The following is a 15,645-nucleotide window of genomic DNA, read 5'->3' as shown; positions in this document are numbered from 1 at the left end:
AGTCACTTTCCTAGTATTCACCCTGGGAAAAACTTTAATAAGTTAACTCTTTTCCTAGCTGTTATTATTGATGGAAGAGAGACAACAGTGTAAAATTAAACCTTACCGTTAACAGAGCAAAAAACTTGGTTTATGTCTTTTACAGTGAAACCTAACATTAGGTGTGCTGTTCCATCATGAATTTTCCAGAAGACTTGAGCATCACATCCTATTTTTTCCCATGAGCTATGATTCAGACTTTCACTTTCTGGTAAATTCCCTGAGTATTTGATAATCAAATGCAACTTCTGTTTTGTCAGGTAAGCAGCCTTCCTCGTTCTAAAGCACCAAATTCTTTTTACATGAAACAGGAAAGGAATTCACTTCTAACAGTGACCCCGCAATTCCATTTTACAATTTAAAATACAATTCCATTTTACAAATTAAAATTTTGGAGCAAATGAACCAGTTTTCCAGGATTTAATATCTGATATTATTTCCATGTACAAAACAATTCAGAAGATTTTACTGGTTGAACCCCTGTAACAGCACATATCATAACAATGTAAATATGCAAAGGATCTTATTACAACCATTACACTTTTCTCATCAAGCTCATTCTGTACCACTGTGTTAAAGACATCCAAGTATTCTTAGGTGCATGTACAATGCAAAAAGTAAATCAATACCCCTTTTAATGAATCCCTCAAAAAACTCTCCCTCTCCCCAATCATAGAATTGTTTAGGTTGGGAAAGACTATGTTCATCGAGCTGAACTGTTAACCCAGCACTGCCAATTTCACCACTAAAAACCATGTGAAGTACCACATCCACATGTCTTTTACATACCTCCAGGGATGCTAAACTCCACCACTTCCATGGGGAGCCTGTTTCAGGGCTTGACAACCCTTTCAGTAAAGGAATTTTTTATAAATCCAATCTAAACCTTCCCCAGTGCAACCTGAGGCCATTCCACTTGGGACAAGAGACCAACCCTCAATCCGGCCACAACTTCCTTTCAGGTACTTGTAGAGAGTGATAAGGTCTCCCCTGAGCCTCCTTTTCTCAGGCTACACAGCCCCAGCTCCTCATAAGACTTGTCCTCCAGACCCTTCATCAGCTCCGTTGCCCTTCTCTGGACACAGCACTTCAATGTCTTTGTTGATGTGAGTGGATCAAATCTGAACACAGGATTCAAGATGCAGCCTCAACAGTGCTGACAATCCCTACCCTGCTCCTGGCTGGCCACATTATTCCCCGTACAGGCCAGGTCACCATTGGCCTCCTTAGCCACCTGGGCCCACACTGGCTCGTGTTCAGCCACTGTTAATCAGCACTCCCAGATACTCTTCCACCAGCAGCTTTCCAGCCACTCTGCCCCCAGCCTGTAGCACTGCCTAGGCTTGTTGTGACCCAAGGGCAGGACTCGTCACTTGGCCTTGTTGAACCCTCACACAACTGGCCCCAGCCCATTGATCCAGCCTGTCCAGATCCCTCAGCAGAGCCTTCCTGCGCTCCAGCAGATCAACACTCCTGCCCAACTCGGTGTTGTCTGCAAAATGACTGAGTGCACTTTATCCTCTTGTCCAGATCATTGATAAAGATATTAAATACAACTGGTGCCAATACTGAGCCCTGGGGAACACCATTTGTGACCAGCCATGAACTGGATGTAATTCCATTCACCACCACTCCTTGGGCCCTGTCATCAAGCCAGCTTTTTACTCAGGCATCCTCATGCCACTATCTGTGTTTTAAATTACTCGAATACTTATTAACATCTAAATTCAACTGAATTCACTGGGAATTTGAAAATCAAGATATTTCTTTAGGTGCTTAAAAAGGATTTGTAAAGTAATGCCATATATCCAGATTTCACTATTTTATCTACAAAACTTGTTATTCAGAAGTAAATAAAATTACATAAACCCACTTCTTTTTAACTAAAATTAGTTTATATTTTGAAAACTCAACAATTAACAACGTTTAGTTGCATTAATAACTCACTCTCCAGAATGCTTCAAAAGAAAAATTAAATTATATTAGATTATTTTTAATAACTTGTAGACTTTAAAAGTGCCCTGTTAAAAATGAAAGGACTACAGAATAAAGGTAGCAAATGCACACATCCAATGCTATTAAAAGGCAGACACATGAGATCTCATGTATCTTGTGCCATTTGTAAAAAGGTTGTTTTATTATCAGTGTAACTAATCACAATGAAGACATCTCTTACAATCAAAGACATTATAATGAATTTTCTTTACAGCTACAGAGAAATGGGATTTGCTGTTCCATATCAAACTAGAACAGGCTGTATAAATTCTTCTTCATATTTATTATTAAATGTAACTTTTATCTATAAAATCAGCCATGAAATATTAAAAACTGAAACAACAGAATTTATATCCTTTACTTAATTTAGTTTAAACGGTCTATTCACTAAAGAGAGGGGGGAAAAAGGTTACATATGTATTAAAATGTGCCCTCCCCTATCCCCCATAAGCGTTTCCATTATAAACCACCTAGTTTTTGGAATTTATAACTCAGCTGTAAAAATCCACTTCATATGTAAAAGTTGGTATACTTTTCCTTTTAAAAATTAAAAAAAAAAATCAGTTTCAGGAGGAAGGCAAGAAGAATGTGAGAGGAGAGAAGGGGAAAAGCAATTAGCTTAAGAATTTTAACCCTTGGTCAGTTCAATCAGTTGGTATGAGCTATCTGTTGTGATTCAGATACATCTTCCCACCCCATCCCCTGAAGAACCATTGGTCAGCTGGCTGCACAAGAGCCCCTGGGCAGATGGGAGCCAGGAACTGGCCTCCAGTTGCTGCTGACCTGTCAGGTTCAGGCTATCTTATCCTACTGCTATCTCCTGAAGTCAGCTGTACAACTGGGAATTGGACAAATGGAAAGTAAGTCAGAATAGCAAAGAGCATTAAAATCACCTGTGTCAGAGAAGAGACAAGACAAAACATATCAGCATATCTTAAAAATGACAAATATACAAAACAGCCAGTAAAAAAATGGTTCTCACAATAAAAGGATATAAGACTTGAGAATTCAGGAACTAGAGATTGGACAACATACAGTGCAACGAAAACTGAACAGAAAAATAAGGGCAGATAAAAACAATCAGAAGTTCACAGAAGGATTAAAAGGGTCTTGTTTAAGACAGCATGCCAAACAATCCATACGTAAAATGGCAGATTCCAAAATGAAGCATGAAATAAGGCAACAAGAGACAAGCAACCTATGACCTTAAGGTGCAAGCTACAACCTTCACTATTTCCTGCTAGCAATATCTTACTTTCAACTTTTTCCTAGAGCACAACAGCAAAATCTACCTTTCTTTTCAAAGTCCCCATCTTACAGTCTGAAAGGAATAGAAAGAAGCAGCAAAGGAGTAAAACATTGCATTGGTTGTCATAGTGCAGCTGGTGAGTTGGATGAGCTGGCAGGAGCAACAACCAAGCTACACCAAGTAGATGCCTGCAGACACTGCCTCAGGGGCACCAGGGAACCTGGCAAAAACCTCAAGTCCAGAGGTGTTCCCATGTGCCTCAGGTGATGCTGCACTCTTGCTTAGAGGAAACCACCAAGGCCATGTGTTCAAACATAGTCTTTATTTAGTCTTCAGCTAAGTTTATTCACCAGAAAAGCCTCTCTCGGCAATTCTTTAACTACAGCACATGAGGACTATGTACCTATATTGCAACCCATTCCCACAATACAAATAAGTAACATTTAGAAATTCATTGGTTCTCTACCATGATTCAGGCATGAAGGTAGTCACAGTTTTAAAAAATAACCTTCACAGGAAGATCTTTCAGTGGACTGGATTAATCTGGCATACAGGGACAGCAGAAGATATTTCCAAAATATGCATAAAAACCAAACACAGAAGAAAGACATTACCTACACACCCTCCTGCCACACTCTCAAAAAAAGTACATGAGGAAAAAGAATGAATGTACAAAGTATGAATTTTAAGGATCTATTAGACATTGATATCATTCTTTATTTTGATATAGCTTGATTTGCAATAGAGACAAACAATGAGGAACAACAAAAAGAAGAGAAAATTTGTGCTCTAAGGCAAATGTATCCTTAAAACGACCAGACTCAAAGAGCAAAGGCTGCAAATGTAAAATCAGTTACCAGTTTATGGAATTTATGTCAGATCACCAACAGGAAAAAAGAAGGGCAAGGCAAGGCTGAACAAAGCAGCAAGAATCCTCTAAGGGATCAGATGGTCCCGTGGCACAAAAATATGCACTCAATTCCCAAAATTCAACAGTCCGAAATCACTCGTGTCTGTATCTACCTGGTATGTTAGCCCCTACTGTACTGCCCAATGTCAAGATTTAAAATGTCTGTATCAGAAAGTGAGACCTGGAGTTTTAGGTACTGATACCTCCCATCTGATTCAGAGAGGGAACAAAAAAATCCAGTTCCTTCTCAACCAGCATGAGACAGCCCCTAAGCTAGAGAAAAACAGTGAGCACAAGTCCTAAGCCCAGAAAACGAGAGCTGCTAAATCTGGCAACCTGGAAAAAAGACACTGACTCTGCAGAGCTGCTGCCACATCATTTACTACTCCCAAACCTGAGAAGTCTCGTTCTTGTACCTAGGGCACACCTGCAGCGTGAGCACCCCAAAGCAGGTACCCAAGCAAAGCCTCCTACTCCTCCAAACCGACTGCAGCTGCTCCATAACTTGGTGTCCACCAGTCCTGAAAACAGAGCCTGTTCAGGCCTGCATGTCTCATCCAGGGACTAGGAATCTTTTATCAAGAGTCACTAAAATCCACATTCACTCTAGGAATAGTTTTATACTTCACGTCAAAAAATGCAGACTATGAGATTATTTCATTTGAATTCACTGTATTTATTAGAATTTATTATCAAAATGTATTCACTACAAAAATATATATTGAACAAATATGAGAAAACATTTATTAATTGTTCTACCTGGCAGTTCTTATTTAGTGGAAGGTCACCAAAAAATCATTAGGAATGCTTTCAAGAACTATTCAAACAAACACTTCTAGAAGCAAAACCTCAACAATATGGTTTTTAAGAATAAAGCATATTTTACAAAGTACTAGAATTTGGGGGCATACTACTCCTCAAAATGTGCCTTTAAATTACCCCTGTTTGGAATGACTGGCATGACTGTATTAGTCACACATTTTAACATTGCTTTATCCAGTCAGCTCCCTAAATCATTAAAAAAACACACGACTGAGCTTCAGTTGACCTGTAGTGACTCCTATGTGTACTCTGAAAATTAACACAAGCACTGAATGCTACTAATCTTCAACTTGTAATAACTCATCAAAGAATACTGCCCTGTAATTCACAACAAGCTAAAATCATAGCGCTGAACTGTGCATTTTCAAACAAGTGGTTTATAGCTCTAGATTTAAAATGCAAAGTTTCCATTATACTTAATAATTAAAATGCATGCTGTGTTATGGTTACATTTGGTGACTGGATTAGTAGTACCCCAACTGAGTTAAACAATGCCTTTTTCCTATTAGAATTCATATTACCATATTGTCTATTTGTTTAAGAAAAGGAAGAAAAAAAGCACAGCAAGGAAGAGGGAATAAAAAAGAAATATGAATATCAAACATACTGAAAGACAGTGAGGACCAAGAGAGAAAGAAGACCTGGTATCAGCAAAATATATGCTAGCTGAAAGCAGAAAAGCTGAAATATCTGTGCATTTAAAATATGAAAACTTTTAATAAAAAGAATATTCTCCCTTTGTCAATAAGGGTTCTCATTCAAAGTGAAGGGAATAAAGCTCAGTTTGTTTTCCTATATGCAGTTGCTACAATCTGAGGGAATACAGACATCACTGTCAAAGAGCAGACTCTTTCAGGCTGTCAACTTCTTAATCAGGGTCTGACTTCACTGGAAAGTGTGAAATTATGTAATTATTTATGCTTTGCAATTTTGACAGTTTAAACAAATCCAGCACTATGAACATCATCTTTTATAATGCAAAATTCCTACTGCAATTGTGTTTTAGGGAATATACTTTTTTCCCCCTGTGCTTTCTAGGTGGTTTATTCAAAAACAATTTAAATATTATGTGAAGTATTCCTTTTCTCCCAAAACAGATCCCATAGAGCTCTAGAAACATAACTTATAAGGATGAAAAATAATTGAAAAATAAAGTAAAACTTAAATCATGGCCACAGTGACTTCAACTGAAGTTTTCTCAGCACTGTCAGTTAAATTGCCACCCAAAACTCTCTAATAGCAAGACTAAAGACCTTTGAATACTTACAACAAATGTAAATAATATTATTTGACCCAAAAAAAGACATACTCCTTACAGTCCTGCACTTCCATGCAACGTTTAAGTATAAACTTCAGAGATTTTGTTTTCATTTCAAGTATATTTTAATTATCTTGGGTACCAGCAGCAGATACAAAGACAAGTTTGTGTGCCTGAAAGCTCACCTTCTTCTCCCTCTGTTGTAACTGGCTTAATATATTGCCTCTGCCCGTACGTCAGCTCCTCAGAACCCCATACCCTTAGAGGGTAAATACCCTCAGCATACAAAATACAAAGATACACATTCTCTGAAATAAAACTTTATTTAACACTCCCCCCCAAAATACACTTTGCTGAAATCAGCAACATCTAAATTCATGATGATGTGAATAAGGAAAAAGAGAAAGCATTCCTGCAAGTCAACCTCCACCAGCAAAGTTCAGCATGTTACTTACCTGGAAATGAAACCTGAATAGCCTGACCAGAGCTAGCAAAATGCACTGTCACATTTTCACTTATCCTCTCCAAACAACACCTTCTGCACCCAACGACCTTGTGCCCAGGAAGGATTCTTGGGGTTTGACAGAAGGAGCTCGTTGTATCTCATCAGATGTCTGCTCCAGAGCAGCTGAAGGTCAACACCAGACCTTTGTCAACTTTCTCTTCAGTCTCTTCCCTCCTCAGGTTGCCATCCCTGTTGCCAACTCTTTGGGTGACATAAAGGAAAGGAGACAAGCAACAAAGCCTATATACAACCCTCTGCAGGTATCTGAGGCACTCACAAAGAAGTCCAAGCAATACTTGTCAAGAATTTCTGAGCTACCTAGATTTAGAATGGCACTGAAATTCACAAGTCTGCATTTTTGACACTTAAAGTCTAGTGAGAAACAACTAAAGAAAAAAAAGAGCAGTTTTCTTCATAAAACATATCTGCCAAGTTCCCAGTACCAGCAAGTAACAACACTGTATTATAAAGCTTCTGCTCAAGAATGAACCTGTTTTTTGAGGTAGGATTTTGACAAAAAAATACATAAAATCCAATTTTATTTCTTTGGTTTTGTATACAAAAATTATGAAATGGAGAGCTTGGGTCAGGTTCTGATTTTGATCATTCTGACACAAACTGAAAAAATTCTGTTAAACTAAATAGAAATATTCCCATTTATAGTCAGGTAAATAACATCAAATTCTAGTCCCAGGTTTTCTTTCCTTCCTGATTAAATTACATTAATGTACACTCAAAACAAAGCAACTACTGCTATCCCTGTTTTTTCCAGGAGAATAACTTATCTGTTAAAAAATACTACCTGGACATAAACATAAAGTCATAAGGGTTCTTCACAAGTCTGTCACCTATCTGAAGCCTTGCAACAGAGAGGCTTTTAGCAGCATCACGGTATACGGACACCAACATATCATCCTAAATGTAGAGCAGAAGTCAACCTGCTTCTGTGAGGACCTATAGGCCATAGTTTCTTCCTAAAATACTTTTTATTAACTTGATATGTACACGAGACAGCAAACACCACAACACTCAGCATTCTTACACGGAATGTACCAGAAAAAGGCTCAACAACTAAATATTGCATCTTCGTATTCTTGCTAAAAGGTTTGACATGGTATTCATTGCCATATTATTCCTAATTAGCAGTTTAAGCTTGTTAACAAGAACAGTTCATTTAAGGTAAACAGGAATTATCTCTCCATTGTATAGGTAAGACTTGTAAATAGGACAGCTGATAAATTCTAAGATGAGAGCAACTAGGAAACTATTCATTAAGGCTTGGGTTATAAATTCAAAACATGAAGCATAACATGCTTAAAGAAGAAGGTTTTATTTTTAAAAGCATTCATTAGGCTCTCATCTTTAGGACTCAGACTTGTAAATAATTTAAAATGAAAATGCAAACAACAGGCAGGGGAAAAAAAAACAAATGCAATTCAAATCAGTCCATTGTTGTACCAATAAAACTCAGAACAATAGAAACTAAGCTGGCAGATTTTGAAGACAACATCCAGAAAACATCTTTATGTACTGTATCTTTGAACTGACACATTGTGCTAGCACTGGCTCCAATTAAAAAAAAAAAAAAAAAAATTTAACTCTGACTTGTAGCAGCCAGGCTTTGCCCAGTAAAGGGGCACATGCTGAACCAGTAACTTTTGGTATTCACTGCACTTTATTCTGGAGATGCCAATGCAAACAAAAAAAACAAGTTGCAGTTTATCAGTGCTTTTAGATTTTATATTTACCCATTCTGACTTTCAGAAATGTATATCCTATTAACAATTTATATGACACAGTGCAAGAACTTCCCTTTAAAGATTAAGGTAAAGCTCAGTTTGCCTCACATGGGGAGCATGGAAAGAAACAGCCTTTGCTTCACTGACATTGAAAATGGAAAGTGAAGAAGACAAAAGTAACAAATCAAACAAAAAACCTAAAACACAAGGATCACTGCAGTTCTCGCTGTGTATTCAGTGTTCCAAATCCAATGTCGATACATCCCTGCAGAAAGCATGTTACATACACACCAAGGAATCAGGAAAGTGCAACATTTTGCCTTCACTGAATGTAGGGAGTTTGCTAGCCTTTTCTCAAGGACTTGGAACAATCCAACTTAAATATTCAATGTCACTAAAACATTCAGTGGAAGACAAATGTGCAATGGGAATTTCTTTCTCCAGGTTAAAAGACCACATGGCATTGCAAAAGGCAAAAGTGTCGTACTCCTATGCCATGGTTCTTGTGCAAAAAGATGTGCATAGGTGCTGGCTATCCCAGGAACATCAAGACATGCTCCTCAGGAGCCTTCCACTTCCTGTTTGCACCCCATGCACCAGGAAACCTGACATCTGCATGGCTGCAGAACATTGAGCAGAAATCCCTGGCACACCCAGTGAGCTCTGGGCATGCAGCAGGGTGTGACTCAGCTACAGCACACACAGCCAGTACAGGGCTTTCCAGAGGCACCAACTCTCCAGGCAATACAAGAGCAGCAAGCCTCATGCTTCCACATGTGAAACAAGATGGAAACGTCACCCCAGTCCACACTCCTCCCTCCAACACGGAAGTGGGTGATGCCAACATGCTACACACACCACCAGTAGAGGCAAAGTAAAACTCCTCCTGATTAGGAGTCCTAAAGATGAACTATCTCATGTTCATAGCAAATGTTTACGGCAAACATTTAAATAAATCCAATCTAATCCACTGAATGGAAACAGGTAAAGGTCACAGGCTCTTCCAAAGTGAGCCCAAGCCTGAAAAGAGAGAACTCACATATGTAAAGCCAAACCAGAACTCTTGAGGCCATTCAAATGGCAACACAATAATCTGCCTTTGATTAAATCAGAATTCTTGTCAGGACCTCCATACTTCCCAAACTTCTTGCTGGAATGTTTCCTACAGAAAAGCTTATATGCCAGGTACCTGTATTGATTCCATTAAAAAAAAAATCACATGAAACAATAATTTCCATACAAAATGATGACTTGGTGTTACTTTTCCACTAAGTTTTGTTACTCCTTGTAATTCCAGTGGATTCAAACATTTATATGTATTTTCTTTGTCTTGCTACCTGTATTTTGGAGAAGAATTCTTGAAATTCCAAAGATGGGGCTAAGAACAGCAAGAAGTTTTATAACTACAAGGAGACAAAGAAGTAACAGCTAGACAAGCAACTATACAGGCACTGTAGCAAAATACTAACCTACAGAGATGTATACATTCAGATCTACACACTGAAATACTGTGTACCCTAACTCTGCACACCTCCCCCCAGACCACTGCATATGCCATACACACCAGCAACTTATATGTCTAGACTCAGAAAGACAGAGGCAATTAAATTTTATGCCTGTACCACTAAGGATCAAAAAACCTTAAGAACACTCAGAGCCTCACTTAAACAAAACCCATACAGTAGCTCAGTAGACTACTGAGAAAAAAGGTCAGCCTGTTGTAGAACAAGCAAGCAAAACAAAACAAAGCAAAAAAAATAAAAATAAAAAATTACCAATCAACAGCTCTGCTAACACAGGACTAAAAAGCAGTCGCGATCATGCATTTTATTTCTGGAGCATCATTAGTGCCTGTTTCTAAAAGGCACTTAGGTCATTTCTTTATAAGGATGTGTGTGAATTGGGTAGTACAGACTGTAGTATTCCGTTCCCTACTGAGGAAAAAAGATAGCTAGGTTTCTTTCTGCTATAAAGCTATAGAATGCTGACATAAGTTTGGGACACAACTTTCTCCCATCTTCACATGTTGAAGAACTGAGATTAAGTAAAATATGAAAACTTCCACATACATTTAACATTAACACCTACAATGGGCTACAGACTGTTCTGTCACTACTGACTCTTCTCTGGCAGATGGCAGAAACAGGACTAATGGCATTCACAACTGCAGAACGGGAAAGCATGTATGATTTCCCTGTTTTAAACATACAACTCCTTTCTGCAAAGCAAAAAGTCACCTTTGGAATTTCTGCAGGTGAAAAATTGGAAATTACGAGAACATCTTTAAGTTTTTTGCTTCTTCACTAGTTTTATACACGCATGCTAATAAACAATCTCAGTTTATGTGTTAACACAGCCCATAATGACCAAAAAATTTAAAAATTCCAGTTTAGAAGTAGGTACAGGCATATTTAAACTTTCATACATGTTTGTGTAACCATGTAAGAATGTCCACTGCAAAAGCAAACAGACCAAAGATAAAATCACTCTAATGTTACTGGAGAGATTTTGCATGAATTTTGACACCATGGGCCAGGCAAGATTTAAGGAGTTTGAAATGTCAGGTCCCATGCAACCCTACTCCTAATTCATTCTCTCCAAGACATCCATGGATAAGCCTATGCCTGTTAGTACTAAATATTATACTTGCCTGAGAGATGTTGGCCAATTCTCCCAGGCAACCAGCAACAGGAAAACACAAGCCTTAAGCTGCACCAGGAGGAGTTTAGGCTGCACATGAGGAAGAGTTTCTTCACATAAAGGGTGATTAAACATTAGAAAGGACTGCCCAGGGAGGTGATGGAGTCACTGTTCCTGGAGGTGTTTAAGGAAAGACTGCACTTGGCACTTAGCGCCATGCCCTAACTGACATGGTTATGTTGGGTCAGAGACTGGACTTGATCTCAAAGGTCTTTTGAGAAAGAACCCAGTTGATTCTGTGATCACAGGTGCTCATTTCCTTCATGCCTTTGTGTCCACCAAGAACCGCTGTATTGCTTCTGCTCCTTCCACTAATGTTGCAGGGGAGGAGTGGTGCCTCCATGCCCTGGCTGCTGCTGGCCAGGCACTGCGCACTGGCTGGCTGTGCTACCCCAAGGTGGCAAGGCCAACACAAAAAGCTTTCTGGGGTAGAAGAATAACCACAAATGCTCTGCTGAGCAGCTGCTGACAATCTGTCAAAGTGAAAGCACCATTTCCATTTGACTCCTCATGCAATACAGAGTGCACGAGAGAGACCATTCTGCCGCACGTCTGGCTTTGTGAACTGCTGAAGGAAACACAGCCACTACATCTGTTCAATCATATCATCTTGTCTTTCTCCCCAAGCTTTCAAAAGATTAAGTTACACTCCAGATTTCAATCTAAAAGGTCAACTTTTTAGTACCTTTAACATGCACCGTAATACCAAGGCATTCATTTCAATGAATGACTAGACCAGGTGTATCTGAAACTTATGTTTTTATTTGACTGATGGGTCATCCATCCAATGAAGCCTTTCTGCTTTCCTGAGAAAGAGAGTATTTAAATTCTAAACCACATTAGGAAATTCAAACATAGGAGCCACCAAACAACTCCAGTTCAACCACATTTCATGTGCCAGTCTGTCTGTAAATTCCATCTCACGCACAAAACCCCAACACGGTACACATTCAAAAAACTTAAAAACACCACATCCTAGGCAAAGCAAAGCTACCCCATTCTAATGTTGTGCACACTAACAAGAAAATGCTGTTCTTCACTACAAAAGGTTGGGTTTAATGGAATACGGTGACTGACATCTCCTTCACACACATTCTATCTTCAAGTAAAGAGACAACACAGCTTAAATTTTAAATGCATTTCTAACAAAGAAAACTCTCACACAAATAAATTAGAAATCTTTGATGCTGTTACTATACAATAGTTCCTACAGAAGAATGATAGTAAAGGATTTAACTCATATCATTTGAATTGTATTTCCCAAAATGCTAATAAAACTGACATGTTTGAACATACTGAAAAAGTCACAGTCCATCATCGTCCTGTCACATCAGTGCATTTGACTTTTTTTAAAATGTATGGATTATACAATTACTGCCAGGCTCCATATTTTATCTATAAAAGCTACAATCTGATTATATGTCCACACTGAAATAATTTATGAAATAAGGATGGAATGACTGCAATGTTACTTTCATGATGAATGTAAGTTGCTGTGAATAGTGTAGGAGATTGCAAGAGAGACCCAACTGAGGCCTGTAATTGTCTACATCTTTCATGAAGAGGTGTGACCTGGGAAAAAATATAGATCCCAGCATCCAAACCTCCAGCCTCATCCAAATATCTTGATTACTCATGTTCTGATACAGGAATGGAAAATTTATAGTCTTCACATGCCACACCTTTGGGTTATTAAGGAGAGAATCACAAGGAATTACACACAGTGTTTAAATCGTTTGTTTAAACCGTCTGTTACGGTTTTTCACCAACAGAAAATCCACCACTGCCACTCTCACTCTTGCACTTCCAGATTTCCATTATTTACTACTCCCTAGGTGTTACCATCATGTTTAGTATCATATGGATGAGCATAAGCACGTGACAACACCAAGGTCTTACAAGTCTGCATCAGCACCACTACACAATGAAGCAAAGAGGGCCCAGGAAAACAGAAACAAAACCTTTAACTTTATAAATTCAAAGATCACTACTAGCTACAGCATTCAGATCACGAATGTTTTTTCCCTCCTCCAACTAACACTATGCTTAATATTAACTTTGTGGTTCACAGGCCACACTAGTTATTTGAAGGAGCAAATGAAAACCTTTCATATGGACTCAAACTAAACAAGACAGAACACAGACTCATAGAAAGGCTTGGGTTGGAGGGGACCTTAAAGATCACCTAGTTCCAACATCTTCCACAAGCGCCGGTTGCTGAGAGCCCCATCCAACCTGGCCTTTAACAATTGCAGGGATGGGCCATCCACAACCTCCCCGGCCAACCTGTGCCAGTGCCTTACCACCCTCACACTAAATAATTTTTTTCTGCGTAATGGACATATAGGTGATAACCTATCCCTCAAAGGCCACCTGAATTAGTAGTTTTGGTTTAATGATATCTCCTACTGAAGACACACACCCCTCAGAAGTGTACTAACATTGCTACATTGTTTATGGGACCGTGCCTTCCCTGCCTCAATCTGACAGGTTCCCAAAGAGTCTACTCTGACTCCCCAGATCAGACAAAATCACGTTGAAAATCACAAGACTCTGAGAGCACAGGAGGTGCTCATGAATCAAGAGCCTGACCTCCACAGGAGGGCATTAAACAAGCAAAGGGTCTGAAGTGCAAGTCCTACGAAGAATGGCTGAGGGAACTGGGATTGTTTAGCCTGGAGAAGAGGAGGCTCAAGGGAGGCCTAACCATTCTCCACAACCACCTGAAAGTAGGGTGAGGCCAGTTGTGGGTCAGCATCTTCTCCCAGGCAACCAGTGATAGGATGAGAGGACAAAAAGCCTTAAGCTGTGCCAGAGGAAATTTAGGCTGGACATCAGGAAGATTTTTTTTCACTGAAAGTGTGATTACACTTTGGAACGGACTGCCCAGGGCAGTGACGGAGTCACTGTCCCTGGAGGCGTTTAATGAAAGACTGGATGTGGCACACAGTGCTGTCTGATGACGAAATGTTGTTCACTATATCAGAGGTCTTTTCCCACCTAACTCTGTAACTCCGTAACTGCTCTGCCTGGTGACTGAAGCACAATAAAGAGAAAGCAGCTACACCCCTTCTTTTATCCCTTGTAAGAGCCACGTACAGAGCTCCTGCAGCCACGCGCGTCGTCCCTCACCGCCAACCGCTGCACTTCCCAAAGCTCATCCCCGCTTATTCTACAGCAACCTTCGGGAGAGGAGGGGGAAGTAAGAAACAGAGAGGGTTCGGGCGGCCGAAGCCAGCCAGGGCAGCGCCAAACTCCACACCCCGACACGCCCCAGCTCCCTCCCCGGACCGACCCCGCCGCGCCTGCGCAGTCGCCGCCGCGCCAGCAGTCCCCGCTCGGCGGCTCGGGGGAGTTGCCCAGGGCTGTCTCCGCGGGGCGGTGGCTCCATGGGGCCGACACCCACCGCCGCCACCACCGTGCCCCGCTGTCGCCACAGCCCCACCGGAGCGGGCCCCGCACGTGCGCACCGGCCCCGGGGAGCTGGGCGGAGGGCGGGGGGGAACACAAGGAACGGGGGAGGAGCCCGGAACACGCGCCAGCCGGAACCGCGCAACGCGGTGGCGGGTAGCGCGGGTCTCCACCCCGCTTGGTTCTCTTCCTGTCTCTCCCTCCGTCCCCGCTGCCGCTGCCCTCGCCCTCGCCCGCGCCCTCTCTCTCCTTTCCCTGCCGCCGCCCGCCTGCGGCACAGCGGAAGGGAAGACCCCCACGGCCCCGGGGCCGGCTGCGGCAGCCAATGAGCGCAAAGCGTGCTCTTCCCGCCCTCGGCGCCCCGACCAATCGGCGAGCAGCTAGGGACGAAGCAGGCACCGGATTGGCTCGGCTCTACGCCACAACCCGCCCGCCCACCCCCAAAAAAAAAAAAAAAAAAAAAAACGACGGCAGCGCAGAGGCCCAAAAAGCCCGAGGGGAGACGGTGACGCGGCGACCCCGTGAGCCCCCCTCGCGAGGGCCAAGGCAGCGGCTCGCCTCGCGCCGCTGCGCGGCGAGACCGGGCGCCCGCGCCGCGGCGGGCAGCGCTTACCGCGCGGGGGGAGCCGAGCGCCTCCGCTTGTGCTGAGCCGTGTCACCAGTGGCGCGCCGTAGATCCGTCGCTCTGCGTCACGCCCGGCGCGCGGGGGGCGGGGGCGAGGCGCGCCACGTGATGCGGCGGCGGCGGCGGGGTGGGAGCCGGTGCGGAGGCGCCGCTCGTGCCGTCGCGGGCGCGAGGGGCCGCGCGCCCAACGGCCGGCGCAGCGCACGCACGCGCCCGAGCCATCTTGCCCTGCCCTGCCCTGCCCTGCCCTGCCCTGCCCTGCCCTGCCCTGCCCTGCCCTGCCCTGCCCTGCCATCGTCGCTGGCTCCGGGCTGCTGTCGGTGCCCGCATCCCGGTAAGGGATGGTCCCAAAAGCAAAGACGGAGCCCCGAGGGTTTTCCCGGGATGCGCGT

General features: G+C 42.1%; 1 protein-coding gene across 2 annotated transcripts in view; it reads right to left on the bottom strand.

Moving 5' to 3' along the window:
* ZNF407 (zinc finger protein 407) overlaps positions 1-15,328 on the bottom strand; it is a 332,095-nt gene extending 316,767 nt beyond the window's left edge. Inside the window, exon 1 of one of the 2 annotated variants that reach the window (XM_066184474.1) lies at positions 15,242-15,328. The gene's annotated coding sequence lies outside the window, so the exon portion shown is untranslated. Of the gene's footprint in view, positions 1-14,316; positions 14,375-15,241 lie in introns of those variants that run through there. The other variant, XM_066184482.1, reaches the window with a different exon arrangement.
* Between the last annotated feature and the right edge of the window lie 317 nt (positions 15,329-15,645).

This window comes from Chamaea fasciata, unplaced genomic scaffold (assembly GCF_029207755.1).
Source record: "Chamaea fasciata isolate MVZ Bird 193981 ecotype frontalis unplaced genomic scaffold, bChaFas1.0.hap1 SCAF_1, whole genome shotgun sequence".
Lineage (NCBI taxonomy): Eukaryota > Metazoa > Chordata > Aves > Passeriformes > Sylviidae > Chamaea > Chamaea fasciata.
This window is presented reverse-complemented; position numbering and strand designations above follow the sequence as displayed.